Source organism: Arvicanthis niloticus, chromosome 23 (assembly GCF_011762505.2).
Source record: "Arvicanthis niloticus isolate mArvNil1 chromosome 23, mArvNil1.pat.X, whole genome shotgun sequence".
NCBI classification, from domain to species: domain Eukaryota; kingdom Metazoa; phylum Chordata; class Mammalia; order Rodentia; family Muridae; genus Arvicanthis; species Arvicanthis niloticus.
In genome coordinates, this window is record NC_133430.1 from 43,937,620 (window position 1) to 43,951,511 (window position 13,892).

General features: G+C 44.3%; 1 protein-coding gene across 1 annotated transcript in view; it reads left to right on the forward strand.

Moving 5' to 3' along the window:
- The window catches only part of L3hypdh (trans-L-3-hydroxyproline dehydratase), a 642,804-nt gene that overhangs the window by 67,375 nt on the left and 561,537 nt on the right, over window positions 1-13,892 (forward strand). The window lies entirely within an intron of this gene.

A 13,892-nucleotide genomic window follows, 5' to 3' on the forward strand; every position in this document is an offset into this window, starting at 1 on the left:
GTTTTCCAGAAGGTTCTCCTTGACAGTATATAATGAGAAAGCTATGAATTTTATTTCTAAAAATAAACCCCAAGAGAAAAATGAGAAATTCTTTCAAAGGCTCATATTAAAGAATATTCACCCAAAGCTGGGCACGGTGATGTTCTTGAAATCCAAGTACTTGGGGTAGGGTGGAGGACAGTTGGGAGGTTAAGGTTATTCTTAGACACGCAGTGAACAAGGATATACCCCAGACTACACAACACCCAAAAAACACATGCATTTATAAGAAACCATAAAATTTAAATATTAGTTATTTAAAATTCTGTTGTCACATAAAATATCCCCCATAAGTTATAACGTACTTTCTTAAGCTGAAAAATAGAGTGGGGACTGGAGAGATGACTCGGTGGTTAAGAACCTTGGCTGTTCTCCCACAAGGCCACGGTTCTATTCCTAGCACCCACATCGTGATCTACAACCACCTGTAACTTGAGCTCCAGGGAATGTGATGCCCTTGTCTGGCCTCTGAAGGCATTTCACTGTCACACACAAATCCACACAGAAACACATACACATAATAAAAAATTATAAAGAAAAACAAAATTCGTTCAACACAATAATGTTATTTAGAGAAAAAAAAAAACCCAATCCTCTAACTGAAAAGAAATATTCTGTATTGTTAAAAAATGATTATTTTTTAGGTCAGGAGTTTACATGTGACTGAGAAGTCAGAAGACAAGAACTCTTGAGATGCTGTCACCCAAATCTTAAAAAAAAAAAAAAAAAAAAAAAAAAAAAAAAATGTGTTCATGTTTTTCATCTTCTCCGGAACTGGGCTGAGCCCATTGTGGGGTTGAAAACCTGGGTCTGGGTTGGAGACCAGAGGCAGGAGCCATACAAGTATTCTGTTGAACTGTTGGGAACCGGCTTAGAGCAGTCACTGGGCTTCTAGAAATGTCTGTTTCAGAGATAAGGCTGCCTGTATCTGCTAATGTGGGTCAGTAATTGTAGCTATTGAGGTCAGGTAGTGGGACTGCAAATTCAAGGCCAGCATGAGTAAACTCAAAAAAAAAGAGGCCAGAGATGTAGCAGTGACAGAAGGCTTGCCCAGCGTGTGGGAGGTCCTGAGTACAATGCCCAGCACTAGGAGGAGGGGCTTCTTTTAATAAGTCTCTCCCACCCCCACCCCCATGGTAATTGCACTGCAAATTACCTGAGGGCTGTGGAGTACCTGGGACAAGTAAAGCCTGAAAGCGGTCTCCAGAGAGATCTAGGGGAACAAGGGCCCTCTGAAGCTCCTGTGAGGGCCAACGGGAGAGGCCCTCTGAGTTTAAAAATCCCTCCATGCTTTTCCAAACACACCTTTCTTTACTAGAACCTGGTGAACAGTTCTGTAGACAAAATCTGAAGACAGGGCTGGTATCTGAAGGTGATTTCCCATGGAAACCATATTCCAGGATTTAAACAATGAATTCCAGTCTGCACTTCCAGAGTCCAGGCAATTCTATCTGAATGGTCACCACATTCTCAGACTCTCAACTGGAATGTGGGACTTCCCCATCCCCATCCTCATGTAACTGATAATCCAGAAAACCTTCAGTTTTCACATTAACTATGAGAAGGCTGGTGTCTTCAGACTACCCTGAGTCTGAAGCTAAACTTTTACATATCAGATCTGGGTCTCTTCTTCATAATAAGGTCTGAATCCGCTGCCTTTATATGGAGTGATGGCAGCGGGGTTAAGAAAAAGGGTCTATTTCAGGAGCTCTGCTTAGTCATGTTAGTCTCTCTCTCTCTCTCTCTCTCTCTCTCTCTCTCTCTCTCTCTCTCTCTCTCTCTCCCTTCTTTCCACTTTGGAGATACTAAGGGTTGAACATAAAGCTTTATACATGCCAACTAAGCATTCTACCACTGAGTTACATCCTCAGCTAGATTTAGTTTGAGTTTTGGAATAATCTCTTAAAATGTTATGAATTCATATTGAGTAAACCTTTTACTGATAGACATTGAGTACAAAATAATAATGGATTGATAACACTGAGTATGTACACAGGCAAATAGGTGGGCCATCACTGTTCATTTAACTTATTAATGCTAACATACATAAGGAGAGTTCAGCTGTGATTTGGAACCAGGTTTGAAAAGATAGTGTCAATGGGAGGTGACGACTGAGCTGGCAATGGCTTCTACGACTCTCTCTTGATTGAGCACAAATTGTCACACAATGAAAGGGATTTCTTAGGTGTCACTTTCTCCTTTGCAAAGCAAAGAAGACAAGAATTTAAAACTATAAGAACTGGATTGCCCATTCATAGGTTGTACCATGAAGACTTTAACTGGATTAGTGATATTAATTATTTTAAAAAATATAAAAGCCCTTGGTTCCAAACAACACCCTTTGTGCTTAATGGGAAATGAAGGCAGACTGCTTTATATGTCTGGTTTCCTAGTCCAGAAAGCCTCAGGTTAGACATCTCCATTGGTTAAAGTTCTTCCTGCAAATGAACACAGTTTCACTGTGAGTTTTCAGAACTGCTGGGACGGCTGAAGAGCTCTGTTTCAGAAAGAAAATCAGAACCAGGAAGCTTTTGGGTTCTTTGTGGTAGGAATAAAAAGAAGCCATCAAAGAGTGTCACCCAGGCTGGATCTGGTGTTCCTTTCCTCTGCTGGTCTTGTCTGCATCACATGTCTATCCTTGATTTGAAGGCTGTTTTGACCACCCTGTGAGTTCTCAAAGATAACTAACAGGAGAATCAGAGATGGACCCCAGGAAACTAAAGCAATAAGTGAACACTTTAGTATCTTTGTGGTCCCCTCTGACCCAGAGTCTGTGACTGGTCCATGGCTGTCCTGTCCCTTGCAAGAACATTCCCATGTATGAAGCAGAGTGTGGCTTTTGTCCCAGAGGACTCACTCTGCAGGCTCCATTCTCATTCTTAGCTTTGTTATTCTAGAAGGGAATAGCAGATTCACACAGATGGCAAAAATACTGGGATGACGGCAGTGGTGTGTGTGTTTGTGTGTCTGTGTGTCTCTGTGTGTGTCTGTGTATATGTGTCTGTGTGTGTCTCTGTGTGTGTGTCTCTGTGTGTGTCTCTGTATGTGTGTCTCTGTGTGTGTCTCTCTGTATGTGTGTGTCTGTGTGTGTCTGTATGTGTCTGTGTGTCTGTGTGTGTCTCTGTGTGTGTCTCTCTCTGTGTGTGTCTGTGTGTCTCTCTGTGTGTCTGTGTGTGTCTCTGTGTGTGTGTCTGTGTGTGCGTGTCTGTGTGTGTATGTGTGTGGTATTGTTTTGTTTTCTTATTAAGTATTTGTTAAAGGTACAGAGTTTTTCATCAGGTCCTGGTTATATTCTGTGTAAGAATCATTAAATATCTTCTTTTTCTCAAGCCCCCATTTGCTTATAAGCAAAAACCTGTCCTTGAGTTTTAAATAGATTTACACGTGAGAAATGCTTATAACAATACCTGGTCTTTATAAATGGCAGCTAATGTTATAATTTTTAAGAGAATTTTCTCCTAAGTGCCAATCATAGGAATTTATGAATTCCATTTCATAAATTCATTAAAGCTTTGCAACATGGCAAACAGACACATTTCCCTGGGTTCTATATAACTCAGTCCAAGTGACCAACAAAGTAAATGGTCACCATTCACCCATGCTATGATCTCTGTCCCCTGACACCAGAAAGATACTGCTGCAGCGATTATGGCAGGGACGCAGCTGTCGCTTGTCTTTGACTGCACCTGAGGCAACACTGTACAAACAGAGTCCTGATGCTCCTGCCAAAGTCTCACTCAAGCCTCCTCTTTAAAAAGTTTCCTTGCTGATAACATCCATGTAGTGTCACAAAATGCCTATTTCGGTATAATTTTGATTGTATCCTGTCTGGGGTAGTTGCCATGACTCTGGTACATGACTGTGATGACTAAGGAGCAATCAGTTTCAGCCAAGGAAGTGTAGTGGGAATTATGAAACTAGTGCTCCCGGAAGCAGCTCAGCACAGAGGATTTTAAAACAAAGGATGACTGGAGGCTGGGGGTGGGGGTGGGGCACCACTCAAGCAGCACATCACCAGCACTTTATTAGGAAAGGGAAATGGGGAAGAGGCTGTTTCTGTTTTGACTTACAAACCATCCTGGTGTGAACAGAGTTATGTCGGAGAGGGGGGATTCCTGCCCCTCTCTTGCCAGAGCACAGTTCCTTCCTGTTGAGTGGAAAGATTGGTCTTTCCCACTAGAAGCAAATACAGCATTCAGAAGCTCAGAGCCAACCTTACAGAAGTCTCTGATCTTAGCTGATCTAAAATCAATGAGGCAAAGGCATTTGTCAGCTACCACGAATCTACCTTTTTATTCCTGACGTGGTTGGTTGCCAGCTGGAGTTTTCAACAGAGAGGAGTGACTTCCAAATGTAGAAGCTGTGTACACAGATGGGGGAAAAGAAGATGTAAGCACTCAAGCTATTACAACCAATTTTAAAAAGGGAAAAAAAAAAGAAAGAAAAGAAAAGTTGTAAGCACACAAGCTATGACTGGCTACATGGGCCAAGGAGAGAGCAGCCTGAAAGGAAAACTCAACTTTGTGGTTCACAGGCTCCGTGGAGCTGGGAAGCTGGGAGTAAACCCTTGCATGGCTGGAGATTTCAGTCGGCAAGCTTCTCTGTACCTAAAGGCATAGGGCCACAGAGCTGTCACTGGGCCACCTTTGGAAGAACACAAGATTTGTTGGAATCATTTCGGATGCAGGATATCCTGTGTTTATTACTCTAGGAAATATTACATAAAATTTTTGGAGTATTGTCCTCTTTCAAACTGAGATTTGGCAAGAGCGCCAGGCTGATAAGGAGTCTGCTTAGGAAATGACGCAATAAGAGACCATACAAACAGGCCCCACCTGATCTCACTGGGCTTCACAAAATCCTCTGCCGACCTTAAATAGCCCAGACGCCGCCCCATCCTTTGCCCATGTTGGGATGCCCATGCCATCATGGAAGCACAGATATAGTCTTGGAAGCACCCAAAATGAGAATCTGGTGGCAGTGATGGCTCGTCTGTTATCCTGTACTGGGGAGGCTGAGGCAGGAGGATTGGCACAAGTTCCTGGAGCTGTAGTCAACCTGAGATACAATGAAAGACACTTAAAACCAAACAAAATGATGAAAGGAATTATCTAGAAACCAGAGCTCTTGGGTCCAGCTGTGGACTACTGGAGTCTAATGTGTCACAGGGAAATTGAGACTGTTTCTTAGTTACCCTAATTAGCAAGTAAGTGAACACGAACTAGTTCCTTCCTAAAATCAGGACTTTAAGTGAGAATGTCTATCATAATGACTGGTCTCCTTTACTTAAAAGATCAGGGGCTGGAGCCAGGGAGATGATTCAGTGCATAAAGTATTTGCTATGTATTCATGAAGACCTGAATTCAAATACCTAGTACAAAAACAAAAACAAGCAGGTGTGTTTTTAATCCCAGCACCTGGGGTTAAAACAGATGGGTGGGTCTTGGAGGCTTATGTCTAGTTAAGACAGATGGGTGGGTCCTGAAGGTGTGTTTTTAATCCCAGCACCTGGGGGTAAAACAGATGGGTGGGTCCTGGAGGCCTGTGTCTAGTTGAGATGCAAATCTTCAGGGTCAGAAACAGACCTCATCTCAAAACATTAAGGTGAAAACATGATTGTGGAACATATCTGACATTATGGACCTTTGGTCCAACATGCACCTATATGAGTAAAATGTATTCACAGTACACACACACACACATACACACATGTACACACACACATACACACACACATTCACACACACATACACACACACACACGTACACATTCACACACATGCATACACACACATGCGCGCACACACGTACACACACATGTACACACACACATACACACATATACACATACACATTCACACACACATATATACTCACATACACACATGCATACACACACATGCATACACACACATGTACACACACACACATGTACACACACATTCAACACACACATATACACACATACACACACACACATACACGTACACATTCACACACACATATATACTCACACAGATGTACACACATGCATACACACACATATACACATACACAGACATGCATACACACACACGTACACACACACATGGGGGCATATAAAGGGCTCTAGATAAAACTGAACTGGCCTGGCACATCATGGGAAAGATGCTCACTAACATATCTAAGGAAACAGACAGCAACAGAAGACACTGCGAGCATCTAGTGTAGAGTACCGCGCAGGCTTCTTAGACTGCACTCTGCCCAAGGGACGGAGGACTTTAACTAACAGCCCACTGTAAGGCCATTATGGAGCCCGCATGGGTTCCTCCTTCAAATTCATCTAGTTGTAAGAAATTCCTGTGGATTACATGTGTTTGTTCTCTTCTTTTTATTTTGTTTTTTTTTTTTTTAAATTAAATTGGTTTTGTTTAGATTTATTCTTTCATGTTACATGTATGTTTTGCTGATGTGTGTATGCAGACCACATATGTGTCCAACGCCCTCTGAATTCAGAAGATGGCATCAGATCCCCTGGAGTAACAGCTGTGAGCCACCATGAGAGGGTACTAGAAACCAAATCTGAGACCCATGAGAGAGCACCAAGTGTAGCCGCCTGCGGCCACAAGTCAACTGGGTTCACCTGAAAGGGGGGCTGAGAATGAAAAGGGACAGAGGGCCAGAAGAGATGAAGCCAAGACAAAGTTCTCTGATCAAGGTTCAAAGCTTTAATGGTCAGCTCTCAATTTAAAGGGGAAGGCCCAACCCACAACCCCTCCTGGTTTCAGCCGGAGATGGGTGGGATAATCCATAATTCTAGGTTACAGGTCACGGAGATGTCTCAAGGCAAGCCCAGGGGCAGTTCTGCTTCTGTGTTCTGTGCAGCCAAGGTGGGTAACTCCACCTAGATCCTATCACTTGGTCTGCTGTGGTAAGCAAGGTCTCTCAGGCCTGCTCAAGGCTGGGGGAAGGGCACAACCAAGTATTGTTAAACATTGAGCCCCCACAAGTGTTGATGGCTGTTGTGAGCATAAGGCTTATTTCCGTAATAATGTACATATTTCACATTCCTCCGAGGAATGACCTCCCTGTTAACCTTAATGACTCCATGAGAATTAGAAATAGCGCTTGTCCAGTGGGTGTGGCTAATGTCTCAGCAAAACGGAAAACTCTGGGACCTTCAGGACAGCCTTTAAGTACTGTTCTATGGGAAAGAGTTCTAAATACATGAGTTCAAAATATATATAATTTCTCAACTGTGCAAAATAGAAGGATGCAATATGAACTATGAGGGGCTTCACGGATCTAAAGGAACAGAGGCAGCTATACTACTGGTCCCACCCAGCTAGCTTATTGCCTGTGTTTAAAAAAGGCAGATAGATCTCTGAATTCTTTTGTAATGTTAAGGAAAAAAAAGTATGATTGTTGTCTCTTAAGAGTCAAAGGGCTGGGGTCAGGATGGTTGATTCACAAGATAATCAAAGGGAACCTGGAGCAAATGACTGATTGGTATGTAAAATAAAACACTGGACCTGTGTTCTGCAGGAGAAGAGCTATCCAGAGAATTTTTTTTTAGGAAAAAAAAGAGAGATCTGCTTACAGAACAGACAGACAGACAGACAGACACACACACACACACACACACATACACATACATACACATACACACACACACACATACACACACACACACACAAGCAAGCAGGGCATAGATAGAGAGATCTCTTAGAATAGCAAGTAGAGCACAGGTCATCAGCTTGGACCCACGATTTGACTTCGAGTCCTTCTTTTTGCCACACCCAGACACCCTCTTCTCTAAGAACCCCTCTTCATGCCAAGGCTGGACGTTGGCAAGTGACCAGACAAGCAAAATAACATCAGGACATGATGACATTACCTTAGTCATTTCAATTCTGTACATGAAAATGGCTAAATTTAGCTTATAATGCACAACCTCCCCAGTTAAATTAGAATTTTGGGTAGACAGCATTGTAAAACTTTAAGAATGTCCTATATATTGCACATGAAACAGCCTGAAAAATATTCACTTTCTACCTGGGGTTAAAATTTAACAAAGACATGTATAGCTTAGTGGCTCAGTACACAAGGAAACGTGTGACCGTGCTTTCCAAACAACCTGAATTTGATCCCTGAAACCTGTATGGTGGAAGGAGAGAGCTGACTTCAGCATGTTGTCCTCTGACCGCCACAGGTGTACACACACACACACACACATACACACACACCACACACACACACCACACACACACACACACACACACACCACCACACACACCACACACACACACACACACACACACACACACACACACACACCACACACACACACACACACAGGCACAAACGAATGTGCGCACACACATTGAATAAATAAATAAATAAATAAATAATAAATAAATGTAAAAATAACTTTAGGAACTGAATAAATATCCTATATTTTATCTGTCAATCCTCTAAAAATAGATCTAAATGTAGTGAGAGACCAGACCAACTCCATCTTGGGTTCAGGCTGCATTTAGAGAACCTGACCTGAGGTTGAACTCGAGTTAACCAACAAGCCTGCACTAGCACTAGTCTCTAGGTCACTCCCTAACAACTACCAATCAGGAGGAAAGTGGAAGTTACAGTTGTACCTAAAGATACTTACTTATGAACGTTTATAGTTTGTCTCCCAGAACCAATCATTTCAAAGGGCAACAAATTCCATAATAGTCCCCCAATCAGATGTGTGCCAAGCTGTTTCCCTGCCTCTATAAATGCTTGCTGGAAACTGGGCTCAGGGCTTCGCCCTCCTGCCCTGTGCATCGATGACTATGGTGTGTCCCAAGCTCCAGCCTGAGTAAAGACCCTAGTGCAATTACACTAGGTGGACTTGGGGAGTTCAAGACACGGGCACAACAGTAGCTTTGTTTAACTTCAGGCCCAACAACTCTTTGGAGGAGTTTTACCTCCAATGGATATGTTTTGTGATGTGTGTGTATGTGTGTGTGCGTGTGTGTGTGTGTGTGGTGTGTGTGCGTGTGGTGTGTGTGTGTGTGTGTGTGTGTGTGTGTGTGGTGTGTGTGGTGTGTGTGTGTTGTGGTGTGTGTGGTGTGTTTGTGGTGTGTGTGTGGTTGTGTGTGTGGTGTTTGTGGTGTGTGTGTGTGGTGTGTGTGTGGTGTGTTTGTGTGTGTGGTGTGTGTGTGTGGTGTGTGTGTGGTGTGTGTGTGTGTGGTGTGTGTGTGTGTGGTGTGTGTGTGGTGTGTGTGTGGTGTGTGTGTGGTGTGTGTGTGTGTGGTGTGTGTGTGTGTGTGTGGTGTGTGTGTGGTGTGTGTGTGTGTGTGTGGTGTGTGTGTGGTGTGTGTGTGTGTGTGTGGTGTGTGTGGTGTGTGTGTGTGTGTGTGTGGTGTGTGTGTGGTGTGTGGTGTGTATGTATGTGTGTGTTGTGTGTGTGTGGTGTGTATGTGTGTGTTTATGTGTGGTGTGTGTGTGTTTATGTGTGGTGTGGTGTGTGTGTGTATATGTGTGTGGTGTGTGTGTGTTTATGTGTGGTGTGGTGTGTGTGTATGTGTGTGTGTGTTTATGTGTGGTGTGGTGTGTGTTTATGTGTGGTGTAGTGTGTGTGTGGTGTGTGTGTGTTTATGTGTGGTGTGGTGTGTGGTGTGTGTGTGTATGTTTATGTATGGTGTATGTGTGTGTGTTTATGTGTGGTGTGTGTGTGTTTATGTGTGGTGTGGTGTGTGTGTATGTGTGTGTGTTTATGTGTGGTGTGGTGTATGTGTGTGTGTTTATGTGTGGTGTGGTGTGTGTGTGTATGTGTGTGTTTATGTGTGGTGTGGTGTGTGTGTGTTTATGTGTGGTGTGTGGTGTGTGTGGTGTGTGGTGTGTGTGGTGGTGTGTGTGTTGGTGTGTGTGTGGTGTGTGTGTGGTGTGTGTGTGTGGTTGTGTGTGTGTGTGGTGTGTGTGTGGTGTGTGTGTGGTGTGTGTGTGGTGTGTGTGTGGTGTGTTGTGTGTGTGTGGTGTGTGTGTGTGGTGTGTGTGTGTGTGTGTGTATTCTCATTAAATTCTATTCTTCTGTGTATGTTTGGTTCAGCTTTAGGAATTCTTAGACCTGAATAGTCTTTGAAACGATTTTACCACTAGAGATCATCTGGCCACGTTTGGAGCCTCCTTGGGGGAGGAGAATATCAAGTACCGCCCTCTGATTGGTAGAGGCCAGCGATGGGGAAGTCTCCTAAGCTACTGGCAAAAGCTTCACAACTAAGAACTCTTCCACACACAACACCGCAGGGGCACATGTGAAACTCTGCCACACGCACTTGTTGTGTCTGCTTAAATAAACCACCACCATGGATCACATTTTCTGTCTTCTCTCTTTCTCCTTTCTTAACCTATCAGAAGAGGGATGGCTGCTCTGAGTCCATTCATCCCCAACCCCACCCCCAAGACAGGGTTTCTCTGTGTAGCCCTGGCTGTCCTGGAACTCACTCTGCAGACCAGGCTGGCCTTGAACTTAGAAATCCTCCTGCCTCTGCTTGCTGAGTTTTGGAACTGAAGGTGTACACCACCACCTCCTTCCAGCTTGCTAGTATCTTGCTCCAAATGCTGCAGATGAACACTCAGAAAGCAAAGCCAACATTTTTTAAATTGTGCACCTTATATTCTAATGGGTAGTATAGGAACAGGGACTTAATGAAAATAGCGTCTGCAAAATGCACAGTGAAAAGTATTATGCAAAAAAAATGAAGCAGAGACTAAGTGTGGGTTCTGGGATGGCTGTGGGGTGATAACAGTGGAGTGTTGGGGGTATCATTACTGACAGGGTTGCACAGTTAGAGCAAAGGCCTAGAGGAGGAGGAGGAGAAGGGGCCATAAGAGTGGAGAGTGTTTCACGAATAGACATTGAAGCACAAAGACATAGGTCAGTGCATGTTCACGGAAGCAGAGAGGGAGAAGCCAGTGTGCCTAGAGCAAAGGGAGGAGGAGGAGAGAGAGGAAAGACCTGAGGTCAAAAGCAGATGATGTTTTGCCAGTGTTCAGATGCATTACAAATGTCAACGAGGCCGCTTCGGGAATTACAGAAATCACATCCAGTGACCTGGGAGCCTCTGCCGAGTTTAAATATAGCAATGGGAATTTTTGTTTTTTGTTAAATTAATTAATTAATTAATTAATCTATGGACAGCATCTTGCTATGTAACCCTGGCCTTGAACTTGTTATATAAACCAGGCTGGCTCTGAACCTGTTGCAAATGTAGATTCTCCTGCCTCTGCCTCCCAAGTGCGAGGATATACAGGCATGCACCACAATGCCCAGTCAAGTTTACTTGCATTCTGAAAACACCACACTGGTTGTTAGGTTGTGAATGGACAGTGCAGGGTGCAGGTGAGCAAGACTAAGAAGAAGGCCGGTTAGGAAGGAAGGCCAGCAGTCAGAAGATGCTGAAAATTCAACCAGGGAGACAGATCGGTTCTGAAGGCAAAGCCAAAGGGAGTGGCTATCGGAGAGGGAGTGTGTCATGTGACAAGGGAAGGCGAGCCCTCCATGAAGGACATGCATGGCACACCTGCCAAGTCTGAAATATTTTCTACACTTCCAAGAAGAGACATTAAGTTGGATGTTAGATGTGGGAACCTGGAGGCCTGAACTATATACACAAATATGTGAGTTTGAATATGTACACAAACACCTACATACACCTCGTGTACATACAGAATCTCAAAACTCTAACATAAACATTTGAATTGGAAAACAAATCTTAGACTCTGTTTTTCTAGCTTAAATCTAGAAACAAGAGATTATCTCCCTCTAATTACCTATGGTGCATGGAGAATGGAAACTGCCATGCAGTTCATGGAAACCAAAGAAGGGCAACTTTAAAAGGCACATGTTTTCTCTTGCATTTGGGTGGGAAGTCAATGTGACCTGAGGCTCTGTTGGTGTCCATAACGTGTTAATTGGGGCTGGTGGGGGCTGGTGGGGGCTGGTGGGGGCTGGTGGGGGCTGGTGGGGGCTGGTGGGAGCTGGTGGGGGCTGGTGGGGCTGGTGGGGGCTGGTGGGGGCTGGTGGGGGCTGGTGGGGGCTGGTGGGGGCTGGTGGGGCTGGTGGGGGCTGGTGGGGCGGGTGGGGGCGGGTGGGGGCTGGTGGGGGCTGGTGGGGGCTGGTGGGGCTGGTGGGGGCTGGTGGGGCTGGTGGGGGCTGGTGGGGGCTGGTGGGGGCTGGCACTGGCAGGGCACTGAAGTTGCTTTAGGTTATAGCATTGCTGGATGCCTTCCTCCAGCCTTTCCTTCCCCCACCCTTCCCTTGTCCCTCTGTCCTACAGCATAGTCCCGCCACCCACCCCACTTCCAATTCCTCCTATCTGAAGTCCCTCTAACACAAATGTCTTGTAATTGTGAGAGTTGAGGAGTAGCTTGGAATATTTACTACCCAATTCTGTTACCCCTGCCATTCCAGAAACACAGCAATGCTCCACCTCAAATATAAGTAAAAAATTAGTATGGTCGCCATTAATGCATCTGTGCATTGGTTAATTTCACCAATATGTGCTGAGGGCCCACACTTACTGGGTAGTTTTTTCAAATACTGACTTTAGAACAAAATATATAACTGCTCTTATTCTAATATGCAAAGAAAATTGTCAAATAATACACAAAACAAAGGAATGAACTGTCTCAAAATTAATGGTCTCACAAAGGCGTCCACACCCTTGAAACATGTGAATCTGTTCTTTTCCAAGCAGAAAGGGGCTTTGCAGATATGACTGAAGATTAAAGTCTTAAAGTGAAATAGAGGTGGATAGGAAATACTGGCTTAGTGAGAACAGGTTGGCTCCATAGGGTGAGCGAAGGACAGCACATAAGAAAGTGTCCTGAAGGGAACCTGAAAGGGACCTGAAGGAGACTATTTGGGGTGGGGAGGCTGTCATCTAAGAGAATGACCCAGAAAAGCTCTGAGTTCACACACTCAAGAGGCAGCAAGGAGGCTCTGTGTCCCAGCAGTGGCCACTCAAGCATAAGGACTCGGTGAGGAGTTTGGGTATGGAGCTGGAATGTGCGGCACTGAAGTGGAGCGCTTTCACTTTCAATGAAACAGGGCCCTGACAGGCGGCTTGGGGGCTACTGCTTTCTGTAACAGCACGTGATAAAACTGTAAGTCTCTCAGAGTTGCAGCCAGATTATCAACACTAAGCCTCATTAAATATACAAGGAAGGGGACAATTTCTGCTGGAGGATGCTCAGGCAATGAGAGATGACAGAGGTCAGGGTCATGCATACTGCTGTGTGGAATATTTTGGGCACCAAGAACAAAATCTTAGAGTTACTGATTATCTTTGTTTTTCATTTAAAGCTAAGAAGTTTCATCAAAACACATGTCTTGATTGTTCTGATCTCTACTAATTTTATCTCTAAGTCAAATGGACTTCCAAGTTTATAGTTTGGCTTGGCCTTGAACTTCTTTGGTACAAAGAATTAATGGTCTCGCAAAGGCATCCACACCCTTGAAACACGTGAATCTGTCCTTTTCCAAGCAGAAAGGGGCTTTGCAGATATGACTAAGGTCATGACTAAGTGGGGAGGTTTCCTACTTTAGCTCCTGGATCTAATGGAATGGCACGAGTCTACAGAGAAATGCCCTGGCTTTGCATGTGGCCAAGAGGGAAAGGCCTTATAAACGTAGCATAAGAAAGCTTCAGCTGCCCTAGGTAGATTTGGAAATAAGGAGGGTGGTATAAGTCAAGAAATTCAGGCGGCCATTTAAAGCTGGGGAGGGCAAGGAAACATATTCATTCCTAGAGTCTCCAGAATAGAATCCCCATCGATTCATTCCATTTACTCCAGGGAGACCCATGTCAGGCTTCTGGCTGACAGAA